At 45.8% G+C, this 14,831-nt stretch overlaps 1 pseudogene; it reads left to right on the forward strand.

Annotated features, from left to right (window-relative positions):
• Positions 1–8,482: 8,482 nt before the first annotated feature.
• Positions 8,483–11,196, forward strand: LOC117708427 (small ribosomal subunit protein uS5-like; annotated as a pseudogene).
• Positions 11,197–14,831: the final 3,635 nt, after the last annotated feature.

Below are 14,831 nucleotides of genomic sequence, written 5' to 3' on the forward strand. Positions count from 1 at the left end.
AATCAAATAATGGGACCTGGTGGGTGGGAACAGTCTCTGGCCTTACAACGTAATATGAAGCTATTTCCTTCTATTCCCCCAGTTAAAAGACAGTCAGGATCAGATCTTAAGGCAAATTGGAACGTAATTGTTCATTAGAGAGCAATCATAGTAAACAATCTTAAATTCTAGAAAGCTCAACTTTTAAGGGGCCACGCTCAGTAGTAATCCATCCTTCCTCACATTCTCCTTCCCGTCTCCTTGGTCCTCCAGTGCCTTCTTAAGGTGAGAGTGATGAATCCAGGCAGGGATACTGGTGACGTTGACAGCAGTGGGAGTCTGGAGAATTATAATGTAAAGTCTCTTCCACCTGGTTCAATCCCATCAGCTTTGTTTGTTTGTTTTAGAATTATTTATTTTATGTACATGAGTCCACTGTAGCTGTCTTCAGAAGAGGGCATTGGATCCCATTACAGATGGTTGTGAGTCACCATGTGGTTGCTGGGAATTGAACTCAGGACCTCTGGAAGTCAGTGCTCTTAAACCACTGAGCCATCTCTCCAGTCCCAAGTCCATCAAATTTGAAGCGGGATCAACACAGCATCTTTGAGCTGGAACAAGTGATGGGGGTGTGAGGGGGCTGGTACTCAACAGGTTGACTGCCTGGGGGGGCGGGGCATGGAGGAATTTTAGCCAAAGTTAGTTGCAGTCCTTACAAGGACTCAGAGATTAGAACGGGACAATCTGATAACAGTCCAGCATGCACCCAAGGGACCATGGGGATTGGCTTTCCATAGACTATCTCATACGGGGCAAACTTTTCTGAATAGAGAGCTCAGTGGACCCTGAGAAGGTCATAAGGCAAGGGATCAGCCTGGTTACCATCAGTCTCTAGAGTTATATGTAGTTAAAATCTCCTTTGAAGTCCTATTCATCTTTTCTACCTCCCCTGAATTCTGAGGTGATACATGTAACAAAGTGTCTGATCTACATTAAGAGTCTTAGAGAGTAACTGACACAACCTGGCCGTGAAGGTCAGGTCATTGTCAGACTCCAGAAGACAGAGGGAGGCTAAATCTGGGGATAATCTCTCTTACTAATTTCTTGGCTACTATTGGGCTATTTTGTCTGAGGCAGAAAGGCCTCTACCCAGTCAGTGACGTTATCAACAAGGACCAGCAGATACTTGTAACCATATAGTCCTGGCATGACTTCTGTGAAATCTAATTCCCAAATTTATCAGGTACCATACCTTGACTCCATTGTCCTGGGGGAAGAATATCCTTTTTTTTTTGTGTGTTTACCCGAGTGCGATCAGGCAATAGTCTGAAATGCTTCAAAGTATTTCTTTTGGTCTGGCAAGAACCGCCATCCACACAGTTTTCCTTGGGCCCCCAAATCAGAATATGGCTTGACTTCTCCTAGATCATACTTAGGGACGTCGTCATTGAAGTTGAGTGGTGCTCGGGAACAGCAGCTAACTGTAGGATGTTTTGGGGGGACTGAGTTCCCCAAGTACAGCCTCTTGGCAACCTGGTCTGAATAGTTGTTACTTTGAGTTTGGGGCTTTTGTCTTTTTGGTGTCCTGGCCAGTGTATTATGACCAGTTCAGCTGGCAGCCAGATGGCCTCCACCAGCGGAGCGATTTCATGTTTATTTTTAATAGTCTTTCATTCTGAAGTGAGTGGGTCCTTCTGTCTAGAAATCTGTCAGTGAACATAAGCCGTTAGCAAAGGCATACCGGCTGTCAGTGTGAGTGATCACCCTTCTCTCCTTAGTCTGTCTTAAGACTTCTGTGAGAGCAATTAGTTCTGCTCTTATGGCAAATGTGACTCCAGGCAGGGCTTGTGCTCAGATGACTTTCTTTTGACCTGAGACTACCACCATCCCGGATACTTGGACCCCAAATACCTGTTTCCTTTCTGGATGAAGTTCCTGTCATCTGTATAGAGATCTGCATGTCTGGTGGTGAGAGGGATGTCTGTCAGGTCAGGTTGTGTACTTTGGATGGTGTCCAGCATTCCTAGGCAGCCATGATCTGGGTCATCATCTGGCAGCAGGTTGGCAGGGTAAATGGCCAAGGATTTATCAAAGGTCAGTCTGTCCTTATGTAGGGGAAGGGCCCGATACTGAGTCAGCTGCACATTTGACATCCACCAGCTGATAGCTGTCTCTCAGCAAGGTTTCCACAGCTTGTGGAGCTGTTATCACCAGAGTCTATTCTAATGTGAGGTTGTCATTCTCCTTTCCAAGGACTGCAGTGGCTTTGATAGCTCTCAAACAGGGCCACAAGGTTCAGGCTCTGAGAAGATACAGGTCACTGGTCTCTTCCAAGGATGCAGTGTCTGTGTCAGGATCTCCATGGCGATGCCCTTCTTCCACAAACATAGAGGTGAAGGGACTTGGAAACATCAGGGAGACTCAAGGTGGGGACCTGTTTTAAGTTCAGGTTCCTCAGTCTGCTTTAAGAGGGTGTTACTCTTGGCTGTTGCAGAGTTCTAAGGTTTAGCAATCTCAGCAAACCCAGGTATCCAGAGGAGGTAATATCCAACAGTCCCCACAAATTCTCTGACTTGTTTTTTGGTGGTTGAATCATTATAGCTGCTATGCAGGCTTGGGACAGCAATCTTTTTCCTCCTTTTAACTCATACCCCAAGCAGGTAACCTGAAATTAGCATATTTGTGCTTTATTGGAAACCTGTAGCCTAATTGGGCCAGAGTCTCCAAAAGGCCTGGGTGGCTCTTAAACAGTCTCCCATGCTTTTGGCTGCTAACAGTATACCATTCATGTATAGGAGCAAGGTTACCTCAGGGCACTTACTATGGAAGAGGCTTACATCCTGACTGAGTGCCTCCTTGAAAGATGATAGACATCTTGAATCCTTGAGGCAATATGGTTCATATTAGTTGTTTGACGTTCCTAATTCAGGGTCAGCCCATTCAAACGTGAAAGTGGCTTGACTTAACTTTGACAGGGGGATCTTTGACAAAGATCCAGAAACCTAAAGATCCGTAAACATTATGCTCTGGTGGTAATAGACTGAGCAGAGCGCATGGGTTCAGAGTGGTTGGGTGAATAGCCTCCACCCATTTTTGACTTCCCTGTCACTGTATTCCCACCATGTGGCTCGCTCTCTCTCTCTCTCTCTCTCTCTCTCTCTCTCTCTCTCTCTGCTTCACCTCCCTGCTCTTCTCCTGTCCTGCCTCTTGGTTTCTCTGCCTCTCTCCTCCAGCCCCAACTCCAGCTCTGTATTCCTCAAATGCCACGCTCCTTTCTCATAAAGAAGCTATCAGTACAGTAGGAAAGCTTCCATGGCTACTCGTTCTGAGCCAATCAGCAGGCAGACTATGTTCCTAGTGTTGCCCTTTGGCAAGACTGAAGGCTTCATGACCTCCCCCAAGGCAGCTTGCCTTTCCTTCTTGGACAGGCAAAGAAGCAACAAATACTTACATATCCTGCCAGCCTGGAGCTGCTGTTGGCACAGCAATTAACAAGGACAATACAGGCCACACCTTCATAGCCAGTTAATACAATATGTGTTCAGGTTACCCCAACACCTGGCTTCTGAGCTGTTAGGTACTGCTTGACTCAAATGGGCATAGCCCCATAGGTAACCTGCACTATGGCAGGTGACACATGTTTTGCCAAACCAGGAGGATTGTCCTCTGCCCATACTGTGGGAACTTCTTGGATTGACAAAGCCTTCCATTTCCCTTCTGGAGGATGAGTGTGACTTCGGAGGAGCAGATAGTCTTCACTTAGTGGGCAGGTTAATAGGTAAGACTTTCGCAGTTTCTTCTAACTGTAACTTGAAAGTGTCCCCTCAGAATGGAATTGTAGCCTGAAGTCTGCTTAGAAGATCTCACCCCATGCTGGACAGTAGTGGTGCATGCCTTTAATCCCAGCACTTGGGAGGCAGAGGCAGGTGGATTTCTGAGTTGGAGGCCAGCCTGGTCTACAGAGTGAGTTCCAGGACAGCCAGGACTACACAGAGAAACCCTGTTTCGAAAAACAAAAACAAAAAACAACAAAGAAAAAGATCTCACCCCAATTATGAGAAGGGACATTTAGAGGTGACATTAAAGGAGTGGGTTACAGTCTCTTGACCCAAGCCAACAGTCTGGTCAGTGGTATATTTGTAGTGTCTTATATCTCCCATTATGCCTTGTATCTTGTGAGAGGTCCCAGGGGCTCCTGCAGCTCTAAGTGGCCCCACTGTCAACCAGGAAGTCTATATGTTTGGCCCCGACATTAACAATTACCAGGGACCATTTGATCTTTGTGGTAGTTTAAATGTAACTGGCCTTGATAGGCCCATAGGGAGTGGCACTATTAGGAGGTGTGGCCTTACTGGAGGAAATGTGCCATTGTGGGGGTGGGCTTTGAAGTCTCATATGTTCAAGGCCAGTGTGGCCCACAGTCCCCTTCTGCTGTCTGCAGAGCAAGATGTAGAACTCTCAGCTCCTTCTCCAGCACCATGCCTGCCTGCACGCTGCCACGCTTCCTGGTATGAAGATAACGGACTCAGCCTCTGAAACTGTAAACCAGACCCAATTAAATGTTTTCCTTATAAGAGCCGCAGTGGCCATGGTTATTATGAAATATAATGCAGTGCAGGGGTACCCGCCAGGCCTGTGCCAAGTTATGTCCCTGAGTAATTATGCCATGCATTATGCCATTATGATATAAAGGGAGTTTGCTGGGGGAAGGGAGAGGACTGAGGGCCTGGAGAGGGGACAAGTGGACATGTAGACGGACGGACAGACAGGAGCAGAACCAAGAGGGCAGAGAAGGGTGGGACAAAGAACAAAGAAAGACAGAAAGGGAGAGAAAGAGACCAGCCTGAGAGATGGGGGGGGGGGGCGTTGGGGGGGGGATGGTGTCTAACGCGCGCCTCCCGTGTCGCCCCACGCCCATGGACGAAAAACACGAGAGACAGTATTCGGGTAGTTACTGCAAAACGAGGACTTTACTCTGTAACACACACGTGGAAAACGCGGAAGGACGCAGAAGGGGCCTAGCTTAAATACAGCCTAGAGTGACGTATTCACTTCTAATTGGCTGTTCGCTCACCACCCAATATTATGCCTTGGGATTGGCAGTGACTTTGGCGCGCCTTTTGCCTTTGCAGCTGCGCAGATAATTGTTTACTTCTGGAGAAGACACAAGGCCAGCGCCATCTAGGGATGGCAGATTATACCACCGTTAACAGCGGCTTCCTACATCTCTCCCTGTTTAAATTATTAATATGAAACAGCCTTTTGCCTATCAAACGCAGTACCAATCAAGATTCGAACTCAAACCCGATCAAGCAAACTCCATCTTGGGGGAATAAGCGATCAAGAGCTTATAGCCCGAAGATTTTCCCTTACCCTTCCAGGTGCGATGGAAACAAGTCCTCTGGGTGCAAGGGCTAAGGGGATGTAAAGAGGAATTGACACCCGTCCCTGTGCAATGGAGTATAGCTCCCAGGAGTGCAAGGGCTGTCAACCTACTATTCAGGTACCACAGCTATTTAGGCAAGGGCTGGCTGGACTTAGACCTCTCATTGACCCAGTGCAATGGGCTGAACCCTTGGGGTGCATCGACTGAGGGTCTCAGTCAATCGGCTACTTTCTCAGCCTAGATAGTCAAATTTCAGGGAGAGATGCTTGCTCCAAGGCTGCGAGTGCTTGGGCTTAAAGCGGCCTTGTCACGTTTTTATTGGGCTCTGAGCTTACAGACCAACCCTCCATGAACACGAATCCACATCATAGGGCTGTATCAAAACAGGCCTACCTTCCCTTTTAGAAAGAAAGAAAGAAAGAAAAGGCAGAAGAAATTCAAGAAGTAAAATCTCCAGGGGTAACAGGTTCCACTCGTGTTCCAACAAGGCTCGAAATCCGGATCTGCAATTGGTGTTGCACCTGGTCCAACTTCCCATTCCACTTTCCTTTTAAATAAGCAGAAAGATTATGGCTTTAAATAAATGTATCATTCACAAATCTCAGAGGTGTAATACCTGGATGTGGGGTTGCCGACACTCGGCTTATTTGAACCACATCCGTGAGCTGCTCCACATGGGCTTGGAGCAAATCAACTCTCTGATTGACCAAAGTCTCTTTTAAGTCTCAATAATGATGTACTGGGATGGGCACAAAGGTAGGCACATGCACAACCAAGGCTAGGTCTAGTGATCCATTCCAGCATTGTGCTAAAAATCATGTAACATTCTTACAATCCAAGACATCAGAATTATTCTGAAAGTTGGACAACATAAAGAAAAATGGAGGGTCTACACACACCAACACCAGTTGTGCAGATGCATTCTTAAACACCTTATTAATTTTAATGTTATTCAAATGGCTAGAGATATTAAATCTTGTAGCCAAAACATTCTGCACTTTATGAAATATATCATTCAATAAGACAAAGGCAGATACACCCTTTTTTTTTTTAACATTTTAAACAGTGGCTGCAACACATAATTTAATTGTGTTGAAGCAGGGTAAATTCAAGAAAATATACATATGATTTAATTTAGGACTTGCATCCCTTTGAAAACATCAAACAGACGTTTAAATCCTCCTATGGTAAGCTTAAGATGAGGTTTTAGCCAAATGTATCTCTTAACAACTTTTAAAAATCACTAAGAGCAAATCAAGATTAAAAGTAAACTATTTTCCTTTGTAAGTACACTCACAAGCCAGAAGATGGCGTTAGATCCCCACCACAAATGGTTGTGAGCTACCATGTGGTTGCTGGGAGTTCAGCTTTTATATTTTAAATTAAGTCCAGCCTTAAACGGCTGAGCCCTTTTTCTAACCCCAGCTTGTCTCAAATATTGAAAGACACTGTCTTTGAATCCTTTTTTGGAGTAACAAGTACTCTAAAAAAATTTTAAAGCTCGTTATATTGAAGCAATGGCTTGCAGAAAAAACTTCTTTAGAGAAATCCACTAATAAAGTATCACACAATGAATAATACACACCAAAAGATTTAACCTCTTAATTTTTTGTATTAAAGCAATAACAATATTTATATATATATAATGTAAAGCAATTAACCATTTTCTGAAGCAATTATTTCTAACAAATATCGCTTCATGGTCTCTTAAAAATTATGAGTAAATTTACTACCTGTAAACCTTTCACCTTTACCAGAAATGTAAAGAGATGGTATAAAAACATTTTTTATATCTATAAAATTCTATGAGCATTTATTAAAATGGCAGCTGGAATAGACAAGTTAGGCTGTATAAATCTTAAATTTGAACTTTATTTTGGATTAATTTAATAACCAATCTTTTTAGTCCCATGAGAATATCGGATAAAAGCCAATCTTATTCTCTAACAATTGTTATACACATTAAAGGAATCCAAAGCATCTCATCCTCAACAACTCCAAATACAGAGGAATTAAAACAACCTGAACCATACTCTATCAACAGGCACAGCTATACTCATGGAGGGAAGCAGGCATAATTTTAATTTTTGCAGCACAATCATAACCTTTAGCCCACAGACTGTTGTAAAATCTTTGAGTCTTAGATTTATCTCTCTTCTCACAAGAAACACAGAAATCTCAGTAAGCACATTTCTAGGATCTGGTCTGAAGACTCAGAACAAAAGGAGCTTAGCACCTGGGCTTCTGTAGTTCAGTCTGCATTTCTTAATTCAAATGTAAATGCACTTAACCTCCCTCTGCCTGCTCTGAGGCTTGGCTACGCTGAATTGTGTGGTTTTGGTTTTAGCTTAAAACCTTAAATTTAAACTGTAAACCTTAAAAGACACATGCTGTATCTTTTCTCTATAAACATAGACAAATTAAAAATTTTCAAACTCTCGGTTGAGCTACCAACTGTAGCCAATGGAATATTGGCAGTTTAACTATGTTTTAAAGCCTCTAGAACAGTTCAAGATCTGACCATGGCCCACAGCGGTATACTTATCGCCAAATGGAACTTCCGTGTCAGGAGACTCAGAGCTGTAATCTTGCAACCTAGCTTCATTCTTTACGATCCTCAGACAGCTCCAGCTCCAGCTCCACCAGCTGCGCCTGCACCTCGGGGGACAGCGCGGCCACCGTGGCCGGCGACGGCTCCAGGCCTTGCTCCGCCATCGCGGCTGCACCAGCCACACTCCGGAAGATGAGAGGGGGCTGAAGGAGGGACGAACTGATGCGGGCCCACACCCGGGCTACAGGATCCGGCTCCAGCCTCCGAGAGCCGCCACTGCCACTGCCGCCGCCACCGCCATGAGCCAGGGACCCAAATTAAATTGTTTTCACCTGTGGAATAAGCACAAACAGCCTCCTTTCCTGGGCCACAGCAGGCCCTTAGCCAACCTTGTAGCCTCCTGTTCTTACGAGGAACAATGGCTGCACGGCATTCAGCCGCAGCATCCTCAAAAATCATCCGTTCCATCACTGGCATTGCCTGCTCTAAGCTCGCGGGGCACTCCCCGTGTGCCCGCTGCACTTTCCAGGGCAGACTATCTCTCTCCTCTGTCTGCCTTTCGCGACATGCTCCCTTGTTCTGGCTCTGCCTTGTTGCAAGCCGCCACCGGTAGCAGAGCACAGACGCTTCTGCAACCGGTCTGACCCAGGCGCCGCAGCGTCTCTGTTCCCACAGCCCGAGCCGAGCTCTCCCCTTAAGCTTAATGGACTCTGCAGTAGCCCTTGTTCCTTTCGAGTACTCTATATCTCCAGGTTCTCTGACCTGACCTCCAGACCCCTTGGCCTAACGCCAGCAATCACACCCTGGTTCTGGTATGCTAGAGTGGCCCCTTTTCTCACAACACACATAAGTTAAAAACAAATGCAATGCAAGCAAGAGGCTAGCTAGTGGAGCGGCAGCGGTGAGTTTAAATCCACTTGCCACAAACGCCACCCCAGGCATATCTTCCAAAGGTGTACCTCGAAAACCTGCAGTCTTTTAACCCTCTTCGAGTCTCCGGGGCCTTCCGCATGCCTTGAAATTCCCGGGTTTCGGCACCAGATGTAACGCATGCCTCCCGTGTTGCCCCACGCCCATGGACGAAAAACATGAGAGACAGTATTCGGGTAGTTACTGCAAAATGAGGACTTTACTCTATAACACACACGTGGAAAACGTGGAAGGACGCGGAAGGGGCCTAGCTTAAATACAGCCTAGAGTGACATATTCACTTCTGATTGGCTGTTCGCTCACCACCCAATATTATGCCTCAGGATTGGCAGTGACTTTGGCGCGCCTTTTGCCTTTGCAGCTGCGCAGATAATTGTTTGCTTCTGGAGAAGACACGAGGCCAGCGCCATCTTGGGATGGCAGATTATACCACCGTTAACAGCGGCTTCCTACAATGGTGGGCAAACCTTTTATACCCACACCTAGAGCACCTGGTGGTAGTGGTGGCCTATGATGATGTAAGCAATTACAAGTTTCCTGAGGGTGGCCTAGTGGAATCACCCATAAGCTAACATTCCTCCTTTCTTGTTAAATTAAAAATGAGGAACCAGGAAGGGGTGAAGGTGGGACAGGAGTGTGGGCATTATGCCCTTTAGACTGCTTTCTGTTTGTTGAACTTGTGTGACTATGAACGGTGTCACTTCACAGCAATAAAAACCCTTAACTAAGACAGTCTTCTTTACTGCCTCAGTTGTCAAAGAGCTTTCGGGCTATTTATAACAGCTCTCACCTATTCTTCCTTGCAAAATTTTCTATCTTTTGAATTTTCCTACATATATCAGGGGCCGACTGGGCAACAAAGGCCAAGTTAATCGCGTTGTGATTTGCTGTGTCCTCCGAATCTATAGGAGTATATGGCGGCTACGCTTCCAGGAGGCGCTCGCTCTAGGAGAGCTGAAGGCAGTTCTGGGCCCTGCTGTAGCTGCCTTAGACAGGTTAGTCACCCTGCCCCTTTCATCCTCCTCGCAGAGCCTGGAGGTATCAAGGTGGGACCCCCTACTTCCCTCAGTGAATTTGTTAAGCACTGAGGCTCTTCCAGGGATTGCCTCAGAGGTCTTTGTGATAATCTGTAGAGTGTCACCCCAAATGGGGGAGGTTAATGAAAAAGAATTTGAGAAATCAGGGAGTCGTGGCTGACACAGACACAGAAAGTGGGGTTCTGGTTTTTCCAGTTGTAGAAGTCTGAATGGGATCCGATGTATCTGAAGACAGAGACAATGTACTCATATACATAAAGTAAAAAAATAAATCTTTTTTTTTCCCATGAAACTCGGGCAGAATCACATGGGGAAAGCGGGATTCAAACCGGGAGAGAGAGAGCAAAGGGCACGGGCCTGCCCTATGCAGGCGGCTACCTTAGCCGCTCTGCCACTGCTGGCTTGCTTAAATAAATCTTTTTTTAAAAAAAGAAAGAAAAAAATACAATGAAAGGTAAAAATAAAATAAAAAATATATATCATGTGGAAGAGGAGTCATACATTGTGGACAGGTGGTCACCAGTATGGATCAAGATATCTTGAAGACATTTTTCTTTTGTTTTTAAAAATATTTATGCTGCTTCTTCTTCCTCTTCCTCCTCCTTCTCTTCTTCTTCTTCTGGAAAACACCAAACGGCGGATGATGCCAAGTCCTTGGAGGAGATCTACCTGTTCTCCCTGCCCATTAAGGAGTCTAAGATCATTGACCTTTTCCTAGGTGCATCCCCTAAAGAATGAGGTTCTGAAAATCATGCCAGTGCAGAAGCAGACTCGTTCTGGCCAGCGGACCAGGTTCAAGGCTTTTGCCGCTTTTGCCGCTATTGGGGACTACAATGGTCACGTTGGTCTTGGTGTTAATTGCTTCAAGGAGGTTGCCACTGCCATCCAAGGGGCCATCGTCTTGGCCAAGCTCTCCATCGTCTCTGTGTGGAGAGACTACTGGGGGAACAAGATTGGCAAGCCCCACACTGTTCCATGCAAGGTGACAGGCCGCTGTGGCTCTGTGCTGGTTTGTCTCATCCTTGCCCCCAGAGGCACTGGCATTGTCTCTGCTCCTGTGCCCAAGAAGCTACTGATGATGGCCGGTATTGATGATAGCTGCACATCAGCCAGGGGCCAAACTGCCACCCTGGGCAACTCTGCCAACGCCACCTTTGATGCCATCTCCAAGACCTGCAGTTACCTGACCCGGACATTTGGAAAGAGACTGTGTTCACAAAGTCTCCTTATCAGGAATTCCCTCTCATCTTGTGAAAACCCACACCAGAGTCTCTGCTCAGAGGACCCAGACTCCAGCTGTGGCTGCCACATAGGTTTTTTATACAAGAAAAATAAATAAGTTAAGTCTGTTAAAAATATTTACTTTTTTAAAACATTTATTTATTTATTTTATGTATGTGAGTACACTGTCACTGTCTTCAGACACACCAGAAGAAGGCTTCGAATCCCATTACAGATGGTTGTGAGCCACCAAGTGGTTGCTGGGAATTGAACTCAGGACCTCTGGAAGAGCAGTCAGTGCTCTTAACCGCTGAGCCATCTCTTCAGCTCCCTATTTTTAATTTTTTAAATGATGGAAACAAAAATACATCTAAAAGCAAAGCTTCTAGAAAAAACATTTGTTATTCCCCGACTTGAATCTTTTCTCAAACTTGACCTTGGCCTCCCCCCTGGCCCTGCGTTTGGAGCTGAGTCTCTGAAGACCTCCTTGTTGACTCTGGATTTATCCAAGGGGAAATCCACAGAGTATCTTGTGGGCAGGAGGTAATTGTAGTTATAAACTTTCAACAAAGGACCTGATCTTTGATATCTTGGTGGTTTTCTTTTTGCCCATGGCACTTGTCACTCTTCGGGGATGGCAGTCAATTCCAGCCACCAGGGCATTGCTGTAGGGTTTGAGGTGCCATCATCAATGTTCTTCATGGTGACAGTTTGCCTTCAGAGTAGCATCCAGCCAGGACCAGCACCACTTTACCGGGTTTTATGAATATGCCCATTTCAACAGCAAGCAGCTAGCTTTTTTTTTTTTTTTTTTTTTAATTTAATGTTGTTAAGGGTGTTTTGCCTGCATGTATATCTGTACATAGTATGCTGGGTTCCAGAGAAGGCCAGAAGAGGGCTCCAGATCTCCTGGGACTGGAGTAACAGACAGTTGTGAACTACCGTGTGGATGCTGGGAATCAAACTTGGGTTCTCTAAAGGAGAAGCCAGTATGCTTAACTACCGAGTTGTCTCTCCAGTCTGTGAAAACATTTTTTTGTAAGACAAAAAGAAATCATACATCATGCATCATGTGGTCATGATGAGTTCGGCAAGGCAAAGGGTGGCTGTACATTAACGGGGTCCTAAGTTCAGTGCAGGTTGGAAGGCATGGTTTGCAGGATGCATTAAGTTTAGGAAACAAGCTTTTTCTTGATAGGTATGGAGACTTAGTAACAATGTAGCTCCTGTTCTGATTTGACAGAGGGGGGGGGGAGCAATTCTACTTCCTCTGCCCCATCCAATCTCCTGGAGTTCTTGCTAACCCCTCTGGCTACTAAGTAACTCTGGGAAAGACTCCCTCCTTGATCCAGATCTGCCTCTCCACCACTCATGACTCAGCCTTAGGGGTCTGGGAGATGAGCTTCCAGGCAGACGGCAAGAGCCCTCAGTGCAGACTGTAGGAGGGCCAGGCCAGGATGGGGTGGGGCTGTTTCCTTGGCCTCACCCTGCACACTCTGACTAAGCAGATGTCACAGGGGCCTGTTAGCTCTTTCTGGAGGCAGTCGTTTCCCATCAAGGCTGGGAAGGATGACTCTGAAGGTACATGTGAATCAGTGCACGTTTGTACAGCGGGTGTGAGAATGTGTGCCGGTTCAAGCAAACATGTGTGTACAGTAATTTCTTAAGTGTGCCCTGAGTAAGATGTCTGAGTCTGAGCCTGTTTCTCTTTCGTAAAATTGAATAAATAACTATTATGAGGAAGCCTCTGCTGTGCCCGCAATGAGACAGCAGCTGTTCATGATACCGGAGGTGCATTGTCTTTAACAGTGACCTCATAGGCCTTTTGGGGATGGGTGAGCTCTAGAGATCTAAATTTGAAGCTGTCTGCCTGCATCCTCAGGCTTACATGGGGGGACTCACTGTAGGAAGAGGACTGCAAACCCTGCTCAGAGAAGTGGAACAGGGCATGCAGACCCCTGCCTTAAGCCAACTTACTGCCGTCTGAAGTCACCTGCACCACCCTGCTGTCAGGGTTCCCACCTGACCTCCTGACCAGCACTAGGAACAAGCTGCTTGTTTTTACCAAGAGAAAAAGGAAACTGGGTGCCCTTAATCCCAGAACTTGGGAGAGAGAGGCAGGTGGATCTCTGAGTTCCAGGCTGGTCTGATCTACAGAGCGAGTTCCAGGATAGCCAGGGCTACACAGAGAAACCTTGTCCCAAAATACTAGAGTGACACACACACACACACACACACACACACACACACACACTCAGAGAGAGAAACAGACAGAGACAGAGAGAGAGCAGAGACAGACAAAGGCAGACAAGTGAGAAGAGACTCTAGGGCTTATTTCTTCTTGAATAAACATATGTCAAATTCTGTGGTTCCATTTTAAAGTAATTTGTGTTTGGGCCAGACACAGTGGCATGTACTTGTTATTCCAGCATATAGAGGACTGAGAGGCAGGTCAAGCCAGCATAGGCTGCATAGTGAGATTATATCTCAACACCACCACCCCCGCCCCTCCCCCCCACAGAGGCACATACACACACACACACACACACACACACACACACAGAGGCAGGCACACATGCACACAGGGGCTGGGGGCTGGTGTAGTAGTCCAGCTACCACATCTAAAACCTGATTTAATCCCTGGGATTTGCATGGCAGTAAGAATTGACTCTCACAAGTTGTCTTTTGACATCCATTCACGTACCTGTATGCCCTGTCCTCACAAGTAAATAAATAAATAAAATATAAGCACAAGAGGATCTGGAGAGATGGTCCAGTGCTTTAGAGCAATTGTTGCTTTTGCAGAGGACCTGGGTTGAGTTCCCAGCACCATGTGGTGGTTCATAACCATCCATAACTCCAGTTTTAGGGGAACTGACTACCTCTTCTGGCCTCCTCAGTCAACAAACACACATGTGGTGTACAAACAAACATATTGGCAAAACATTCATACATATAAAGTTAATCTTAAAATTTTTAAATTAGCCGGGTGGTGGTGACACACGCCTTTAATCCCAGCACTTGGGAGGCAGAGACAGGCAGATTTCTGAGTTCAAGGCCAGCCTGGTCTACAGAGTGAGTGCCAGGACAGCCAGGACTACACAGAGAAACCCTGTCTCGAAAAACCAATAAATAAATAAATAAATAAATAAATAAATAAATAAAACATGTACATAGACTTTCTAAAAGATTTAAAGCTAGGTATAGTGGCACATGCCTTTAATCTCAGCAACTGGGAGGCACAGGCAGAGGCAGAGGTAGAGACACAGGCAGAGGCAGGCAGATCTCTGTGAGTTCAAGGCTAGCCTAGCTTACATAGTGAGTTCCAGAACAGCCAGAGGTGCATAGTGAAAAGTGAAACTCTGTCTTAAATACTATTTATCTATCTATCTATCATCTATCTATCATCTATCATCTATCTATCTATCATCTATCTTTAGTGGGCTGGAGAAATGGCTTAGCAGTTAAAAGCTTTAGTTCCTCTTACAGAGAAGTTGGGTTCAATTCCCAGAACCCACCTAGTGGCTCATGGCCGTCTGTAACTCCTGTTTCAGGAGATCTGATTCCCTCTTCTGACCTCCACAGGAACCAGGCACACATGTGTCAAACAGGCAGACATGTAAGGCCAAACATTCATCTAAATTTAAATATATACATACATACACACACACACACACACACACACACGTATATGTGCAATGTGCTCATTATAAAAATGAGAAACCTG

This window comes from Arvicanthis niloticus, chromosome 5 (assembly GCF_011762505.2).
Source record: "Arvicanthis niloticus isolate mArvNil1 chromosome 5, mArvNil1.pat.X, whole genome shotgun sequence".
Classification (NCBI taxonomy): Eukaryota; Metazoa; Chordata; class Mammalia; order Rodentia; family Muridae; genus Arvicanthis; species Arvicanthis niloticus.